Source organism: Dermochelys coriacea, chromosome 4 (assembly GCF_009764565.3).
Source record: "Dermochelys coriacea isolate rDerCor1 chromosome 4, rDerCor1.pri.v4, whole genome shotgun sequence".
NCBI classification, from domain to species: Eukaryota; Metazoa; Chordata; order Testudines; family Dermochelyidae; genus Dermochelys; species Dermochelys coriacea.
The window spans coordinates 36,622,844-36,641,176 of record NC_050071.1 but is presented as its reverse complement, the minus strand read 5'-3'; the positions used below and the strand labels follow the sequence as shown (position 1 = coordinate 36,641,176).

The following is an 18,333-nucleotide window of genomic DNA, read 5'->3' as shown; positions in this document are numbered from 1 at the left end:
GATGACCAGGCAGAATAAAGATATCTCCAGAGACTTTCAAGAGGTTAGCATTTCTGCAGCTTTAGGGGATCCCTTAAACCTTATTGAGCTTTTCAACGTATAATAATTGTGGAAAACTTCTACTTCTGCCACTTAAGTGTTGAACAATGAACTGTATTAAAAGATTTACACTGGTAATTAATTCTGTTCTGTATTAAGATGATTTTGCTAAAATCGCCTCTTTATGATATGTGAAATGAATTAACTAGGTCTGATTATACCTACTTGATAAAAGTTGGACTACTCCATGTTAAATGCATGGATTGAAATTTGACTGTCATATCATCTTGCTGTGCTTTCTGTAACTCCTTATTTATGAATGTATTTATTACTATTTATGTAATTCAATTAATAAAATGTATAAATTCAAGTATAGTCTCAGTTCTTTCTTTGGCTAAACAAAAAGGAATCTGGTAAACTTGTGAAGAATTTTGGTATTGTTACTTTTAAGTTAACTAACATCTTTTTACCCTTTTCATGTGGTCGTTGGAAGTAACTACCCTATAATGGTGCAAGTCTGATTTTTCTCTTGGATCACACATTTTTGGAGACTGCAGTGTGACCTTGAGGCTGAAAAGCTCACTGCCACTTAGGTGCATAAAGTTGCCCTCCTAGATCATCTAAGGTGCACAAGAATAGGACTTTGTTTGGTTCCTTCAGTGTTCATAAGCTTTTAGATTGCTTGAGATCTACAGGCCCTAGAGCTCACTTCCTGAGCACAATATGTGATTGCGGCTATGATAAAATTGGCCTAAAACTAGCAAGGTCCTCTGATTTCTGCATCTTTCCAGTTCAGAAATTTTTTAAAAAGTAGATTAATGTAATATTTTTATATTTAATTCAATTTCATGTTTCTCAGAAATTTACTTTTACGGTGTACTAAATTTTCAGTATGCTAATACATATGAGGTAGTGTGGTCTAGCAGTTTAAAGCACTAGCCTGAGATTCAGGAGACCTGGTTTCTATTCCTGGCTCTGCTGCGGCTCCACTGGCTGTCCCTGGGTCACTTGGCTGTCACTTCACCTCCCTGTGCCAGTATCCTTATCCATTTAAAAAGAAAGAGGGGAGGGGAGAAGATTGTACTGACCTCATTTGTAAAGTGTTTTGAGATCTACTAAAAAAAAGCATTAAACAGAATTTTTACTAACAATGAGATTCTATAGGGGTGGGAGAGAACCAGAGATTAACTTTGGTAAGGGTGCACGAAGATATAATTCACTACATAGGTATTAATTTTGCTAATGCTGTGAAGAAAACTGTCTTGTGAATAATGAATTGAAACAGCCTCTCTCTATTTGCATTTGTTAATTCATTTCTACTATACCAGATGCTTTTTTTTCCATTGAAATATGCATGTGGATGGGCTTTTTATTTATTACCCTTGCCCTATGATTTATTATTCAAAAGTGGGCAACTTGGAAAGCAAATACTCAATATTAGGTAATTGTTTGCCTGCTGTTGAAAAAGCGGGTGAACAAAGTCTAAGTGTGCAGCAGTTGCAGTTACACGAGGGGAACTCCATGACTTCAGTAGATTCAATAGATGTATTTTTTCTGTTTACAGGTACTCTGACTTGCCCCTTTCCCCCTTCACTTAAACCCAATTCAGAGGCAGCTGATGAGTCACAGGTGCACTGGCCTCTTCCTTCTTAGAGGATGAATGTCACGCTGTGAGAGACCTGAAACCTGATGGCATGATGATGAGGGCTCTAATTCAGCAAAGCACCATTCTAGAATACCTCAGCCAGAGTCATCATGCATACCTGGAAAAAGAAAGCGTTTCTATAGCTAAACAAAAGATCTGCCAGGACTGACTATTCAATAGAATAAGTTGCTGCTAGTTAACCTGGTGTAAAGTTGGCTAAACTTCTCAAAGACTTGTGATAAAACATCTGGGGCCTTGTGATGAATGCAACCCTGTTTTACCACTTCTTTCACCCCTGTGGAAATAAATATTTCCCTTTCCTACATTCTTCCAGTGTGTGTGTGTTCACTCTGGAGGGTTTGGAACAGATGCCCCTGGGGTAGAAGGATCTTTCCCTGCTGCATTCCTGAGTGGCCCTTTTCTTGGCCAGAGCTGCCTGCAGAGCAGACTCCATCTTGGCCACGAGGGTGCTAACATTACATAAACAAATCTACACATGTCCTCTGCAAACACTTCTTCCCAGCTATCCACTGGGATTATCATCACTAAAGATTCAAACACACATACAAACCCTATATACTCTATTTCTTCAGGAGGAATAAAGAATAGAATTCCTTTGTAACTCTAGTATGGTTTAAAGCAGTGTTCCCAAACTTGTTCCACCACTTGTGCAGGGAAACCTCCTGACGGGCCGGGTTGGTTTGTTTACCTGCTGCGTCCGCAGGTTCGGCCGATTGCGGCTCCCAGTGGCTGCGGTTCGCTGCTCCAGGCCAATGGGAGCTGCTGGAAGCAGCGGCCAGTACATCCCTCGGCCCGTGCATGTAGGAAGTAAATGTGGGAGGAAAAGGTTAGGCCTCCCAAAAATATTGGCAAATCTCAATTTTAACCATTTCCTCCAATTTAGAAGGCATATTTAAAATGTAGACAGCAGAAACCATTGTTATCTTCCTTCTGTGAAACCACAGGAGAGAGAGTGCTCTGAGAAAATGAAACCTTAATTCATTGGTTATTTCCAGGTCTTTATATACATGCTGGAGATGAGTAATAGATGCCATTGAAAGGTGTGAATATCATATCCTGTTGATTACTCCAAATAGCAGACAGTAGTGAAAAATTGAGAATAATTCCTAAAACAGGATGAGCAATTAGTATAGTAACACATGCTAGAGAGGTACCCACATGGGTGATTATGATTTACAATGTGGTCAAAAGGAGGTTATGCAGAGAAGTCACATTATGTATTTTTTTACCAAGTGTGTCCCTGGGATGAAAGAATTCAAATATTTTTTTTAAAATGAAATTCAGTCTTCACCAGTTTTGCTGGTTCCTTCTCTTTTAACATTTGCCTTCCCCTCAGCTGGGCAGGGAAATTCTTCTGGTTTGTTTAATTCTCTTCACTTCCTGTGGTCACGTTTCATTTTCTGGTTCTCAAGCCCAAGCGTAGACGATTGTGCTGGAGTTTCCATCATGACAGGGAAATGTGTTTTTAATTCAAAAAGGAAACTATTTTCACTGAAATTAAAAAAGAAAAATCACCTGAAGAAACCATGAAAACATTTTGTGCATATTAATTTGGTTAGAGTTTCCCAAGTCTTCCTGCACTTTTATAAAAAATTTGAGATTTTTGCTTCCCATTTTTGAAAGACACCCTGCAAAGCAGAGAAAGTAGACTTACCAAAACCCCCATATTGTCATGGGCTATGCTCCCCATTCTCCCATGACTTTCCAAGGATGTTGGGTATCTTTATTCCACACCAGGGTAAAATCCCAGGGGAAGATGTTGTGGGGTACTGAAAGCAAATGGACAGAACTGCAAACACAGTATATGAATGAGAGCATGCTTTTGGTCTCTCTTTTTACTTGAAGCTTCCAGCACCCATTGTTCCAGCCTGGGGCAGCCCTGGCAGGGTGGCTGTAATGGAACCATGCTGATAGTGATCAGAAGGCAGGTCTGACAAAGCCCTAGAAGTGATGCAGACATTCAGGTGCTCTATGTGGAAAGATTTTGTGTTCTGTGCAGAAGCCATTGGGGCATCTATTTCTATGATGAAAGCAGGGCAAACTATTTCCTCCTGCCTGCTAGTGGGATGATAAGGATGAGCTTAAGTGGGGATGTATTTGTGGTGTTTTTCTCCCTTTTTATCTACCTGTGGTTGGCTTTCCCACAGGAAGACCTGAATTCATAGATGATGGATAACATCAAATGGCTCTTAAGCAGATTAAAAGATTCTTCCACGTAGCAAAGCTTAAAAACAATGCAATGGAATGATTTTCAGGAGGTTCTCCTCTGCACTATAGGGGTAATGAAGAAGTTAGACTTTGAAGAAGAGTTTGTACGGCTCCCAGGTGCAATATGACCAGGTCAAGGCTCCTGTCCAGCCACTCCCAATAATTGAGGTTCCATTTCAGCATGTAGCTGTGGATTTTCTAGGTCCTTTCCCTAAGAAGACACCCAGAGGAAAGCTGTACATACTGACTTGCTTGGCTGCAAGGCCAGGGCCGATGCCGTCTCTGGCCTCAAGTTTCCTAAAGATGTGTTCTGCTATTGAGGATCTAATCCTCCCAGAAGAAATGTAACATTTTCATGGAATCTCATTGGGCTGGTGTTAACTGTGGCTGCAAGGCCTGGGCCGGCGCCTACTGGCCACGAGTTTCATAAAGATGTGTTCAGCTATTGAGGATCTAATCATCCCAGAAGAAATGTAACATTTTCATGGTGTGACGTTCTGTACATCCACCATTCAGAAAGTGCAGCTCCCCCTCCCACAATTAGAGCCATAACTGAGTACCACATGTATATATTTGTTATAACATTGCAGTGGCCAGGAAGCATCACTTTATATTGCACATGCTACATTGTACATGGACATTATACATAAGATCATATTTCCTTTTGTAAAGTTGTAACCACCTTATGTAAAATTGAGCAAAATGCTTAAAACAGTTCAATTCCATTATGTGAGGAAAATATACACACTGAACATGTGTTGTGGTTAGAGAAGTATTTCCCAGGCCTATCTCCTTCAGTCCTGCATCTCAGGATATAAGATACTCTAGACCGGCTGTAAGCTGTACAAAGGGAGACTGTTTCTACAATGTAAAAAGGTGAAGTGGTCTAAGACATACTTGCTTTTCTTGGGCAAGACCTCATAAGATCAGATGACATGTCCTTCAATTTTGCTCAGTTTTGCTGTGTAAAAGAATGAAAGCTGGCACCTCCTAGAGTAGAAAACCTCCCAAACATTTTAGAAACTAATCAGCAACTATGTTAAGTCACATGTGCTGCCCTACCCTCCATTTATATACCAAACCACAATACAAGTAGAATAGCTGTACTGTGCTGAGAGCAGGGTGTGTGCTGGGAAGTCTCTGTGCCCCTTGGACTCTGTCGTGCCTTTCTTTGCAACAGAATGGAGTGCTGCGGGTAGCCACTAGACACGTCTGTGCTGCAGTAGGTGACAACCAGTGTATGAGGTGTATAGGAACCCCATTTGTCTCTACCACTAGAGCACCAGTGCAGCTATTCCATGCCAACCCAGTAGGCTAGGAGGCAATATAGTCGACCCAAAGCCAGATTTTTGAGCTTTGATGAGAAGTGGCAGCATTTGGCCCCACGTGTTCTGTGTTTCTTGCCTCGTTTTCTTGCTAAGGATATTTGCATACCATAATCTTCCCTTTTCTGTGACATCCTAACTTCCATAGCAAGTTGTTTCTAATGTCATAAGCAGTGGTATGTGGTGGATAAGCAGCAGTAGATAAATTTAAGATGTACAATGTATAGCATGTCCTCAAGTTTAAGGGAAAAAAAGCCAGAGTATTGAATTGTTCTGAAACCTTATTTATAACCTTATACCAAATTTTTCGAATTTATTTGAACACATTGGATTAGAATGAACAATCCTGGATCTTTAGATAATTAAGGTAGTTTAATGACTAATAGTAATGGAAACCAAGTGCTCCACCTAACAAAAAGCAATAACTTGGGAGTTCTCAGGACTAAGCAGATACAGGGCCAGAATAAGGGGTAGTTATCCCTTCCCCAAGTACAGCGCTCAAGATAATGTTAAAAGGTGCAGTCCAGGTACCTCACGCTACTATATTGCCCAAGGAAATGTGGTTCATCAACAAGGGGGCAAAGCTATGCACCAGCTAGTGTATTCCAAGTTGCTAATACATAGTTGTCATCTTCTGCACAGAAGCACAATGTATGTTTATGGCCATGAACAAAATGATGATTGTTTGACTTATGGCAAAATTGTCAATTCCATATCCATGCCATCTTATTTTATCCTTTTGTCTGACTACTTTTCCTTGCCAAATTCTAAAGCAAAGATCAAGCAGAGTGCACGCTAGCTGTTCTGAAGCACCAAGATAAATCAGTTTGATGTCACAATTGCAAAACTGATATGGAGTGAGGCTAATCCAGATATGATCCCATACTTCATTGCATTCGATTACGTGCCACACATAATTGAAAATGGTGGTATATTATGCTATAATACAATCAAGTAGCATGATGCTTTTTCTATATTTCCCAAACTTGGATAACCTGCTGAGGAGGAAAATTGCTCTAATGACAACAGTAGAGGTTAGCATATAAAGTGTAGATACTTTACTTTGACAGAATGGGAAGAAAAATATTGGCCCAGCCAAAGCATAGAAGTAACTTGATGTAACCTCTTTTCAAGCAGGCCATTTTAATGCTTCACTTTTACATAGTATCTTCAGAGGCTTTATGTAAACTCCCCATCAGTAATGACTAACCTGGGAAAAGCATAGGATAGAAAAAGCAGATGTAGATCATCCAAATAGACTGTTGTTGCCAAGTCTGTTGGCATCTACAGGAAACCCAAGAAAGTCAGCAAGGCCAGGGCTGGCACTGACTCTTTCCATGGGGGAAAAAAATCCCATTTTTAGACCAGCTCATGAGATTTTGGCGACTTTATAACCAGACCTGGAAGAATCACACCTACTGATTTTTGGATCTGTTTTCGATTCTTAACCATGGAGCTAGTTCATATCCCACCTGTCAAAAACACAGAAAGCGAGATACATATTTTTCCTGTGGTGGTTTCTTTTCACAATTTTTAGTGTCTGTTTTCTTCATGTTCATCCCTGTATATTTATGCAAGACACCCAGTTTACTGTTCCACCATTTTTGTTTTGCGGAGGATGTTTTCTCCATTCTACTAGACACTGTTACATTTATTGTCCTGCCACCATCATAAAAACTGTTTCACAAAGCTAGAGGTTTTATAAAATGCCAAATGCTGTTGGGCTGTCCAGTCCATAAATACCTTTTAGAAAATAACAGATCTTCCAACTAGGTCTAAATAATTATTTTCAATATTTCCCTTATTCCTACTGTTCATCTAACAATTATGACACCACAAGAAAATTCATGGCATATTTCCCACATCATTTCTCCTCCTTTTCCTCTCTCTTGGTCTGCATCAAGCTTGCCTGTACTTTTCCTTTTATGGACAGCTTCATCTCCCTGTTAGACCGAAACTGTGCTAGATAACCAGTACGGGGCATCAAATAAATCCATTTAATCCTAATTTCCCTTGTGGGGTTTTCCAACCTTCGGGAGCTTTTTGGCTAAAAGACAAGCTCATCTTGGCCTATATTCGTCTGAACTTCTGACAAAGTGGCAACCCTTCAGCACAACTCCTTTCACAAAAGAACAATTTCATATCTAGTGGAGTGATTGTTTTCATTTATCTGATTGTGTATTCATCCTGGTGATGGTCAAATGCACAGATAATTGCAGCATGTATGCAACTGACATTTGCAAAATAATAAAATGTTAAACTATCTTCTCTGTTGAAAATGGTATGACTTTCAAAAACATATACTAACTATACAAGTCAGAATGCATCAATTCTCCCCATGTATAAAATCTGTGTGGTATAAATCTGCTTTTTGAACATCTGTCAGATTCGTCTTTGTATAATTATGAGAAAATGGAAATGCACTGATATGACATAAGTAGACATAATAGGCAAGATTCTGTCACCCCTACTCACACTGAGTAAAACCTCACTCTACTAACACTGATTTCAATAGGGCTTGTTTGTGGGGTATTGTACTAGTCAACATAAGGGTGGCAGAATTTGGCCCAACATGAGAACAATGGGCCAGATCCTCAGCTCATGGAATTCAGCATGGCACCATTGGCTGGCCCAATATCATTAGAAGAAAACAGATAACCCAGAGTAGAAGTCAGTTACAGGATTGGTGTAAGAGGGTCACTGAGAGACTGACAATAAAATTGATAAATATATATATACATAAAGAGAGAGAGATCAACACTCGGAGATCATCCAGAGCTCTGAGATAATAATAGAAAGACACTAAGCCAGCCCTGATTACAGAATGGGCTGCACCTGAGAGAAATTAGGTGATTCCAGGTTGAACTACTGAGTGGCCCAGCTGAGAAAGAGCTGGAAGAAAGAGAATGCAGGGAGTCAAAAAGTGCCTGCAGGGTCTTGAGTGAGCACCCAGGGAGCAGACTGGGAGACTGAGAAGGAAAGTAAAGAGGTGAGGAAGGAAATAGCGCAGAGTATGGGTAGAGGATTTGACTTAGCTGTGTAGTACAGGGCCCTGGGCTGTAACCCAGAATTGAGGATGGGCTGCAGGCTGAATGTGACCTTGCTGAAGAAGAGCTGTGGAGAGGGTGGAAGCTTTTTATTTCTGTTAAGATAGTTTTGAACTTTAGTTTAGATTTGTGACCTTGGAAGGAACGGGCTAAAGACTGTACCTTGACTGGAGGGATGAGTTATCTGAAAGAAACCACCACAGCCCCAGAGTAACTGTTGAGAAGGGCTGCTACCCCACAAGGCCACTGTGATGCCATGAGGAAGTGCATAGTGGTGAGTAAACCTTGATACAATGCTTTTTCTTACATTACTTTAACTGCAGCATGTCTGAAACAACTACATTTTTGTAGTTTTGCTTGTCCACTCTCTCTTTTCCTACACCTCATGGCAAGCACTGTATCTCAGCCCTCGTCTACATCCAACTGATGATAGCACCTTTGGCAAACAGTACGTGACTGACTGTCCTTTGGCCATAAGTCCTTTGGAAGAAATTTTCATACAAAATGAAATCCAAGATTGCCTACTTGAAACTTCTTTTTTTTAGATGGGATAAGTATTGCTGGTAAGTCATATAAATAATTGTGCTGCTAAGATTTGAATTTACTTAGCTCCTGGCCTAGCCAAAACTTGGTTGTGGGTGGTTTGGTTTTGGTTTTATTCTAAATAGATTGTGCTGCCCTGGAACAATAACTAAACTCCAAACTAGAAAAGGTACATTCTGTACATTAAGGGATGGCTTCCTCTCTCTCCTTTACTTTCACTGAGCAGTACTTTCATTCCATGAGTCATCCCCCTGATTCAGTGGGAAACTTTACTAATAAGACACTAAAAGTGTGGGCTGTAGCAGAGTTGATCCCTTGTTGCCACATTTTCAAGAGCTCAGTTCCCATTTGGGTGCTTTAGTGAAGTGGCCAGACTTTCCAAAGTATTCCATGCTTGCAAGTTCCCACCATTCTAGCCTTTTGAAAATCTGATGCTAAATGTTGGTCAGTGCCCTAATTATGTTCTTCAAAGGCAGAAGGAATGTGGGATCTTTTATGGTAGAGTACTTCTGAGACATTGCAGCTCAGGATAATAGAACAGACTTGATGTTGCAATTCAACTAATTAAAATGATTGTAGTCCCTTGCTGAACTACATTTCCCGGATTATTTCAACCGAAGATCAGAACTCTTCCTCTTCCCAGGTATAAATGCCAAGCCCTGGAAAATCTTGATAGAGGGTCTTAAACAGCATAGTGTAGAGACCATCCAACCAGGTATGCATGTATGTCTAAATGACTCAGTTTCATTACCCTGATTTAGCTACTCCCTTCAAAAACTGAGTAATTTAAATTTTCCTGTAATCATATGATTTCTTAAATACACTTTTTTTTTTCACCAGCTCATTACCTGTCTGAGGACATGACCTGCATGGTTCAGGATTGCTTGTGTGTTTGTCACTCTCAAGATGCTGGACAGCAAAAAGAAGTGGGGGGTGGATGGGGAGGAAGGAGGTGAAGCAGAACATATTCATGCAGACATCAGTTCATTTGTCTACATGCATGTGCCTATTCCATACGCGCCCAGGAACCTGAGATCACCTGACTCATTTGCTCACTGGCATAGCAAGCCGTGACTCCTCAAACAAGAAAATAAACCCAAATAAAGGATCACATTTCCCCTCCCCAAGTCTAATTCACAAAATAGAAGAACTAGGTAATTGTGTAGCTGGTGCCATGTCCCACTGCTGCAGAGTATGTATCTACCCGAGCCATGAGTAAACCAACCATCACCATAGTACTTTATATAGGTGGCTAACACCATTATTTAAAAAAATTGTTCATTGCTGTATGGAAAATGAGCCCTATGGGGTGTATTTATGGAATGGGAGACATTTTGAAGTTTGCCCCACTGTCCTCTATTGGGGGCAGGCCTTCAAGGATGTTCCAGCATTTTATTTTGTAAAATTATATGGGCTCTTCCTGGTCTCCAGCAGAGGGATGCTCCACAGGCGAGGGCTCTCGGCTCCAGAGGGAAGTGAAACTTGAGCAGTGAGTGTTGTTTTTCCCCTCCAAGATCTGTCAGTCATATTTCTTGTGTGGATTGGTGTATTCTTAAAGGGTTGCACAGAGCCCCTGATCTAGCTCACATTATTGGGGCTTTATAGATTAGGGCAAGGACCGCAAAGCAAATCCTGCACTGGGGAGACACTGCAGTGCATTGAACATGGCCGAATAAGCTGTTGTCAAGGTGATGATGTCCAGAGTTTTTCCAGCACCCTGGACCAGTTGAAGCTTCCTCTAGATTGGGCTGATTGAGGAAGTAGAGTGGAAGGTGAAGGCATGTATTGCTGCAGCCAGGGCTTTGTCTGGGATGGGCAGGGGGGTTGTTTCCTGCTTCTGTTGTGCGTACCTGGAAGTATAAAACAAAAATCCTGTTTCTTTCCCAATTGTTTTTCCCCTCAATTTAACACACATGATAACTTGTTGTAGGGAGTTAGGACAACTCACCTTGATGGTGTCCCTTTTTGGCATGCAAATATTTGATTTATAAAAGTGGATATTATTGTTACTGACCTTCTGGGAAGGATGAATGGACAGGCAGGAGATACCGAAGAGGTGGAGCCACTATTTCAATGCCAGTAAATTACCTATCTGCTTTAGAAGTAGGTTTTAGTTTCCTGTTTAACTGCTGGCTAACAGACCTTTTAGGTCCAAACCTCGGTGTTTGCACAAAGTCTTATGCAAATCCAGAAATGACATGTAATTGACTAATTTGCCATGCAAATAAATCTGCCTACAAATGTTGAGGAAGCCTTTAAGGAGCTCTGTTAAATATTTGGCCCGGCCCCTCCCCCACTGATGGCCGCAAGTCCACCGAGGGGGGTGGTTTCATAAAGATGTTGCGATAAATGAAGTGCGAGGGGGCGGGAGCTCCCTTTTATGGACACCGACTAAACCAGTTAACTATAAAATCCCTCTTAGTAGCTGTTCTCTACTTGTTTTATCGGTAAAGGGTGAAAAAGTTTCTTCATAGGTAAGAGGAAGTGAGTGCGCACCGGGCTTGAACTTTGTAAAATTGAGGAAAAAGTCTCCCTTTGTCTGTTCCCCCAACTGGAGAGGCGGACAGGGCAGCAGCTATGCAGAGGTGCCAGCTGGGGAGGCTAGCCCGGGCCCCTACCCCGCAGCCTCAACCTCAGCTCACTGTGCCGCCTGTGCTCTGAGCGGGGGGCTGCAAGCTCCTGCTGGGCAGCGGGGCTGCAAGAGCCAACAAGTGTAGTGTATTAAATTGCTCCCCGTAGGAATGTGCTACTTCCGGAGTACCAGGATTGGCATCTGTAAATAGTACAGTGTAAGTAACACATTCCTACAGGGAGCAAATAATACACTCCACCCATGTAGGGAAGGCTGTGCCTCCCCTAACAGCCTGGGCCCTGCCCCCTATCCACCCCTTCCCATTTCCTGCCCCCCTCACTGTCCTCCTCAAAGGCTCAACCCATCCAACCCCCACTGCTCCTTGTCTCCTGACTACCCAGTCCCGGGACCCCGCTGCCCCTAACTGCCCCACCTGGCACCCCACCCCCTATCCAAGCTCCCCTGACTGCCCCGACCCCTATCCAAACCTCCGCTCCCTGACAGGTTCCCTGGGACTCCCACACCTATCCAACCGCTCCCTGTCCCCTGACTGCCTCCTGGGACACCCTGCCCCTTATCCAAACCCCCCACTTCCCACCCCCTTACCACGCCGCTCAGAGTACCAGGACTGGCAGCCGTAAGTAGCACATTCCAATGGGGAGCAATTTAATACACTATACTGGCTCTCCATACACTTTCGGAACCCCGATGTGGCCCTCAGGCCAAAAAGTTTGCCCATCCCTGAGCTATGCTGTAAGAATCTTGGGGCCAGGTATGAAAAATTGTCAGTATCATACCTAGAAACCACTCATTTGAAATCCCAGATACGTAAGTAGATCGGGAAATGTCGAGGAAGGTGCGATTAGGGTTTTCTCTTAATTCTTTATGGATTGTGGACTCCTCTGTACTAACCCCAGGTGCTTTTGTGTTGCTTGTAACCTTAAAGCTGGACGTCAAGGAGTTCTTGGTGCTTAATCCTTTTAGGTGCTCTTCTTTAAAATCTAACAATAGCCTAAGTTTGCAGATGTATTTTTCTCTTTTCTTTTTTTTGAATAATATTTACTTTTTTTAAGAATAGGATTGTATTTTTGTGTCTTAAGAGGTTTGTACACGTGTTTAGTTAGCTGGTGGCAACAGCTGATTTCTATTTTTTTTTTTTCTTTTCGTTTCCCTGGAGGGGGTGTGAAAGGGCTTGAGGGTATCCCACAGGAAGGCATTCCCATTCCCCAAAGGGGTTCTGTACTTGGGTGGTGGCAGCATCTACCAATTCAAGGTCAGAGAAAAGCTGTAACCTTGGGAGTTTAATACAAGCCTGGAGTGGCAAGTATTAATTTTTAGAATCCTTGCGGGCCCTCACCTTCTACACTCAAACTGCCAGAGTGGGGAATCAGCCTTGACATGATGGCAGTGCAGTGGGATCATTTTGAACCAGAGCCACAGACCTCAGGATTTTAAAAGGACACATTTTTCCTTTTGGCAGTCTGCAAAGCCAGGGAGGGTTTTTTTCTTTTTCTTTGCTCCCTAAAGGGGAACAGGCACACAAAGGGTTCCACCTGCAAAGCCAGGGAGTCCAACAAGCAGGTTATTTTTTTTTTCTTGCTTCATGGCAACAAAACAGCTAAGCTAGAGTAGGGCAGCCCTGTGCATGAGGTTGTAGTCGGGCACCGAAACCCTAAAGCAACCGGTCTTCCCAAAGTGACACACCAAGGAGAAGACAGACCCAGACATGAAGCTTCATGACAGAAATGCAGGAAGGATATGGAGGACCGGAGATTTCCCCAGAGGGAATGGCCAGCCCTTCCCAACCTGAGATCCAGGTGCCAAGATGGACCCATACCGAGTTCTAACTGTGGAAGTCATGAATTTCTTCTTGCAGATGGAGCACGCAGAGGCAAAGTGCTTGGAGCTGGAAAGGGCTAAACTGGGTCAATCGGGTAGCCCTAACAGTCCCCTCCAGGTACCGTTCCCCATTCCAAGAAATTCCCCACCTACAAGGTAGGCGATGATTCAGAGGCCTTCTTAGAACATTTTGAAAGGGCCTGCCTTGGATACAACATCCCTACAGACCAGTATATGGTGGAGCTGAGGCTACAACTCAGTGGATCTCTAGCAGAGATGGCAGCTGAAATGCCTGAACACATGAACGAGAACTAACCTTTTAAAAAAGAGAGCCAGAATTAGAATGGGGCTAACACCCAAGCATGCCCGTCGGCGGTTCAGAGCCTGAAGGTAGAAACCAGACGTGGCATTTTCTCAACACGCCAACCACATTGTGAAAAATTAGGATGTCTGGAATGAAAGCTGAGTGACATGCACAGAAGCGGTCTGGGGGCTCTCAGGCCATTTTTTTTTTTTTTAAATAACCTCATGAGTCTAGTGGGAGTTGGAGTCTGTGTGCTTGGTATGAAGAGGCCCAAGTTTCCCTGTAAGTGTGTTTTTTTTGTTTGTTTGTTTGTTTTGTTTTTTTTTGTTTTTTTTTTTTTTGTAAATGGAGTGTACTGCGTATAGGAATCACTCCATGCACCACTGAGATATAGCTGCCGCTGAAATGAAAAATAGCACATTTACCACCTCAAGATACATTTCAGCTTAGGAAGACTACCATATCCAGGTGACACTACATGGACAATTTAGCTAAGCACAATATATTTGTTGGTCTGGAATTCAGTTAGGCAAGGGGCACTTTGATACCATGGTGGTGATTAACTCAGTATAAATACTTAGCTAAGAAACTAAATCCAAACACTTGTAAAAAGTGATAATTTGAATATCCAGCAAAGAAATCTGCCTGAGAATAATACAATAAAAATCATGACTTTATTGTGCAGCTGTTAGATTTTCCTTTAACAACATGCATTCTAAACATAGAAAGCAGAGTCTGTTTCCAAGAAAGCTTCCTTTGGAACTTGCTGACTGGGCAATTGATAATCCCTTGGTGTAAATGACTTTGTTTCAATTATCGTCCTTTTCTGAAAACCTTCTAGTATGTACAAGCTTCAGTAGGAGAACAGTTTATTTAAATGCATTGATTTATTTCCAATTATTATAGTTTTATCTCTCTGCTATAATTCTTAGACAAATGTGTTACTGCTAATACCCATCCTTCATGTAAATACTATTTGTAGGTACAGAAGTAACTTTTTTTTGGTGAGGTGTGGGGTTTTTTTTGTTTTGTTCATGTGCCATGTAATATCTGATTCTCCAGGGTTCAGTGCTATCCAGCCCCCCAATTCCAACAAACAAAACCAATATTTGCATGTGTAACCCACACACATTCTGGGTGTGGTGTTCTGTCCCATGTAGTGGCACTGAGATCACTTAGAGAAAGAGATAAAATGAATCTGCTCTACAGCATTAGCAAACAGCCAGTTGGCTTTTATCTTATGCTGTAGAGGCTCATGGAATAAGCTACAGAGGTCTCCAGTTTGATCCCGCCTGGCGTATGTCGGCATTACACATGCAGTTGGATACTATGGTATTTATGGTACCACAAGAGGTGCTGGTTGTTTCAAGTTTTTCAGACAGGTCAGGGAGCTGGCTTACATTGATTAATACCTTATGCCTGATATTAACGTGTGACTCTGTGAGAAGTACAAAGACTGGAATCTGTCACTGAATAATTAGCAAGGCACTTAGCTAAAGCTTGACAAACCATTAACTGAAAACAATTTCTCAGATGAATTGAATCCTCTAGTTTCTGATAAACTATTCATGGACAAACCTTGATTTTGATAAATCTGTTCATTATTAAAAATTCTTCAGTGGGCACTTATGTGAACATATTTCAGCCTATGGGTTGTTTGTGAACTACAGTATTAAGAATATACTCTATTGAGTGTCAAATTTTTCTTTATTTTTTGACACCATGACTGGATGTCTGTCAACTTGTATTCCAAAGAAGGGCAAAGTGATTTGAAGGTAGCTGCCTGAACATTTCTGGAGATGAAGTTCTGTTCAAATACATGTAGCACCCCCTCTCTACCGAGTTACTGTCTTTAATGCCAATCTGTTTACAGGTTTTGATTCACAGGTCTGGGTTCTTCTGGATCCTGCCACCCACTCAGTAGGGTGTATCTTTATTTTTTCCTATAAATTTATTTGGCGGTGTTTCCACCCCGCCCCCCTCCTCGCTCCTTCCTGGCAGGGTCACCAGGGCAGCTTGGGAGGAAAATTCTAACCACAGGTTTTAAAACAACAAAAAAAAAAAAAACACCCACTTACTTTCCAGATAATTGGAGACATCCAAGAAATAACATAAACACATACAATAGATTAACACAATTTTATGAAATAGGAGACAAATATAACAGGGTAAAACACTATTTTTAGCTTCACCGGTGCCCACGCTGCAAATACCTGTGACTTTCCCCAGTCACGTGACTTGATGTAGCAAATGTAAGATTAGTATCTTGTTGGTACATGTACTTTGTTGGGGCCCTTGATGATCTATGACCAAAAATTCTTCTCTGCAGTGGTTTAGCAATGTGGCTAAAAGACTCACAAGTGCAGCCCAAAAGACTCACAAGTGGAAGAAGATGGTAAATCCCTCCACAGATTTAATATGCAGCAGGTTATAAAATCCCCAAACCTTACTCCCTGGCTTGAGGACACAGTTCAGGGAGTAGGGGTCCCCAAAACAAATTCTCTGACTAAAAGATGGTGCACTCACAAACTCCATGAATGATCCTCAGGTTCAGAGATGACGCTGGACTCCTCAGTCACTGCAGAGGGGCTGATCTCTGCTGGCAGGGATCCTCTTCAGGCAGGAGTCAGGCTGCTTCGGTCCCAGGATTTCCCCTCACCACAAAGGGGTACAGAGTACACAACTGTACTAAAATCCAAACTATAGCCTCCTAGCCCAGCGCGTGAGCGCGCGCACACGCACATATATACAGAGCAGGCAGCAGCCCTGAACTAGCAGCCAGAGCAGAGCTGACCATATGGTGACCGGTCTCACCTAGGGAGCTGGAGGGCTAACTCAGCCTGGCTGGGAAAAATTCCCAGCAAAACTCTACAAACTGGGAATCATCAGTGGAGAAGGAAAAGCCCAGCTGAGCGATCTTGCTTTCAGGTCCCTAGGGGCCAGTTCTCAGGGGGAACCCTGCATGCAGGCCTGGGACTCACCAGCTTCCCACACAGCCAGTCCCACCCTTGTCCTGGCTGGCTCCAGACTGACTCAAAAAATGGCTTCTCCCTTTTACTGAGCTCCTAGGGAGGGGCATCTCACTCCCTACTGGTTGCTGGGCAGACTCTGAGTTTGCCTAGGTACCAGGGACAGTGTGCCAGCAGACAGAGCCCCAGGAATCTAGGTAATCTCCTTGGGGGGGGAGGGTTACATACATTTGCCCAGAATGCCTTCTGTGAACAAACTAATTACTTGGATGGATGTTCATGAAACATTTATTTAAAAGGTTGAGAGTTGCATTGGTGCAAGTTCATGGTTTTTATTTGAACTGATGGCCTAAGCTGCCCTCTCCCTTCTCCACTCAGACTCTGCTCTGAGAAGAGTTTGACCCTGTGTCTGGAAAGTAATCCAGCGACATACTGGGAAAACACATGTAGTAGTTTTAGGGATCATGTAGAAAAAACATGTACCTACACACTTCATTTTCACCAGATGTACCTTGCCACCCACACAATCAATACACACGCTTTTTTCTTCTATATTGTTAAATGGTTTAACTAATTTGTACTTGTTTGAGATTCAGCCTAGGTTAAATTGTTTTAGATATAATGGTGACCATTTAAAAATTTGAAGTTTACTCAGAGTTGAGATACTACAACTGGACTGAACTCCTTAATCTTGGGTGACTATGTACTTGTACCTATGGCTGACTGCTATTTTGGTTAGATATTAAGCAGGCAGCTTGCAGCATAATATTCATGTCGGGAGGCTTGAGCTATTGCTACTTGGGCCCAAATCATGGAGATGCTGAGTGCCTCGAAGCATGTCTGGAACATCCTCTGTTCTTAGTGAAGTTAAAGAGTGCTGAGGTGCTCAGCCCTTGGCAGGGATTGCTCAGGATTTTATAGGATCGGGACCTATTTGTGGGAGTAGGATTGGGCTCTTCCCTTCCTTCACCCATTCAGAGTCTATGCAAAATTCACAATGGATTTAATGGTTGCACAAGCTAGTCTTAAATTGGTTAGTCTCTGTTTGTTTGTTAAGCAGACTCAGCATGTTACACACTAATCTGTTTCCTGTACTGGAAAATTATACTTTGCTCTCTGTATAAGAAGTGAATATGCTTCTTGGGCTGACTTCTCCTCTCCCTTGCGTCAACTGAATTCCATTGTAACTCTATTGAGCTCATTGGTGTTACTTCTGATTCATGTCAGTGTAAGTGTGAGGAGAATCAGGATTTTTTTTATGTTCCTGAGCTTGCAATTAAACAATTAACGTTTTTTTAAAATAGTCTGGTTCAGAATGAGGCATCTGAACACTTCTTCCTTCTGGCTGGAAAATTAAAGACTCTCTCCAAGAAAAAGATACTTGACCTAGATTTTGACTTCAGTTCCTTCATGAAAATACAGTTGTGTGGCTAAACCTCTTCCTGCTCTCCTCAAAACCCTAGAGTTTCAGCAGGACAGTGAAAGATGCTTCCTGCATATAATGAGCTCTTGTGCAGTTGGTCTGCATTACTTAGGGCTTAAAAAAAAAAACCAAAAAACTGCTGCATGTCAAGTATAGTTCAATATTTCTGGATCCTAATTGGGCTTTCCATCAGACTCCTCATTAGGCACAGCCATGAGCTTACACCCGGAAGATAGTAATGAATACTAAACAGGCAACTCCTAGATCTCATGGGGGGGGGGGTATCACAAAAGGAAATATTTCAAATTTGCTAAGTTAAGAAAGAGAAAAAGAGAATGCTTTAACACAAAGAAGGTGCTACAGAGCTACCTATAGGGTTGTGGATGTTTCTTTCACCA

The 18,333-nt window shown here is 42.2% G+C and overlaps 1 long non-coding RNA gene across 1 annotated transcript; it reads left to right on the top strand.

Annotated features, from left to right (window-relative positions):
* Window positions 1-8,145: 8,145 nt before the first annotated feature.
* On the top strand, window positions 8,146-9,950 carry LOC119855001. The gene is made up of 3 exons (XR_005292724.1): window positions 8,146-8,227; window positions 8,406-8,559; window positions 9,669-9,950. It is a non-coding gene; the product is annotated as an uncharacterized LOC119855001 (long non-coding RNA).
* Window positions 9,951-18,333: the final 8,383 nt, after the last annotated feature.